The sequence below is a fragment of the Nicotiana sylvestris genome, chromosome 4 (genome assembly GCF_000393655.2).
Source record: "Nicotiana sylvestris chromosome 4, ASM39365v2, whole genome shotgun sequence".
Classification (NCBI taxonomy): Eukaryota; Viridiplantae; Streptophyta; class Magnoliopsida; order Solanales; family Solanaceae; genus Nicotiana; species Nicotiana sylvestris.
This window is the reverse complement of record NC_091060.1, coordinates 113,999,944-114,001,648: the sequence shown is the minus strand read 5'-3', so window position 1 is coordinate 114,001,648 and position 1,705 is coordinate 113,999,944. Positions and strand designations below refer to the sequence as shown.

The following is a 1,705-nucleotide window of genomic DNA, read 5'->3' as shown; positions in this document are numbered from 1 at the left end:
ATGTATACTACTGGTAGAGTTTAGCTCCCCAATTACTCTAATTAAAATAAAAAAGTTGGCCTAATTCCAGATCCATCATTTTAGGAAACATGAGAGAATCAAAGATGAAGCTTTGTGCTATTAATGCAATGGACATGCTGCACTTTGTGCCACAACCAGGCTATACAAAAAGCTCATCAATGAAAGTTATGGACCTTTCCACGCCCTTATTAATAATTAATTTTCTAGTTCTACATCTCATTAAAAATTGCATTAATTAGAATGTGACATTTTTGACCGGAAAATAATGTATACTACTGGTAGAGTTGTGCTTCCCAATTACTCTAATTAAATTAATAAGTTGACCAACTTTCAGATCCATCATTTCAGGAAAAATGAGAGAATCAAAGATGAAGCTTTGTGCTATTAACGCAATGGACATGCCGCACTTCATGCCACCACCAGGCTATACAAATAGCTCATCAATGAAAGGTATGGACCTTGCCACAACCTTCATAAGAATTTATTATCTGGTTCTACATCTCATTAAAAATTACATTAATTATAATGTGACATTTTGACCGGAAAATACTGCTACTGGTAGAGTTGTGCTCCGCAATTACTCTAATTAAATTATTAAGTTGACCTAATTTCAAATCCATCATTTCAGGAAACATGAGAGAATCGAAGATGATGTTTTGTGCTAATAATGCAATGGACATACCGTACTTCATGCCACCACGAGGCAATACAAAAAGCTCATCACTGAAAGGTATGGACCTTGCCACACCCTTCTGAAGAATTCATTTTCTAGTTTTATATCTCATAAAAAATTACATTAATTAGAATGTGACTTTTTGACCGGGAAATAATGTATACTATTGGTAGAGTTGTGCTTCCCAATTACTTTAATTAAATTAATAAGTTGACCTGATTTCAGATCCATCATTTAAAAAAATATGAGAGAATCGAAGATGAAGGTTTGTGCTATTAACGCAATGGACATGCCACACTTCATGCCACCGCCGCACTTCATGCCAGACTATACAAAAAACTCTCAATGCAGTTAGTTATTGTCTTTTGACCTTGACTCACCTTCTTAAGAATTCAGTTCCAATTCTACACCTCAAATTAATTTTTTTTAAAAGGCTGCATTCATTAGAATGTGATATTTTGACTAAGAATAATCTGTACTACTAGTAGATTGTGCTCCCCAAATTAATCTAATTAAATTAATAAGTTGGCCTCATTTCTGATCCATTGTTTCAGGAAGATGTACATGAGAATTGAAGATGAAGCTGCATTTTACATTTTGAATATGGATGGCTATCATTTTATTAATGTAAAAGAAACTAGCCAGCACCTCCACTAGCTGGCTGATTTAAATGCACTCATCCGCAAATTCTGTCTAAACTTATAGAAAAAAATCTTTTAATTTGGTTGCTCATTATTTGTTTGGTGCATTCCTGCCTCTCTGAGAACCAGCAATTTGCTGGTCCCTTAACCGCATTGCACTCACCGGATTTACAAGCATGAAATATGGGACTATGCACATATTAAATATTTAACATTCTTAGTATGGACTCATTGTATTTTAAAAATTATAGGATCAAATATAATTTTTCTTACAATTCTAATGAATTTTTACACATTAATTTATATTCCGCCTCAAATGTTGCAGCTTCAATTGAATATTTCACTATAATGCTAGTATGTTACATCCCTT

At 33.5% G+C, this 1,705-nt stretch overlaps 1 long non-coding RNA gene across 2 annotated transcripts; it reads left to right on the top strand.

The window, feature by feature from the left end:
* Positions 1–501: 501 nt before the first annotated feature.
* LOC104242951 (uncharacterized) lies at positions 502–1,347 on the top strand. 2 transcript variants are annotated; one of them, XR_715112.1, is made up of 3 exons: positions 502–751; positions 920–1,044; positions 1,249–1,347. It is a non-coding gene; the product is annotated as an uncharacterized lncRNA (long non-coding RNA). The 2 variants fall into 2 exon arrangements; XR_715111.1 differs by lacking the exon at positions 920–1,044.
* The last annotated feature ends 358 nt before the right edge of the window (positions 1,348–1,705 follow it).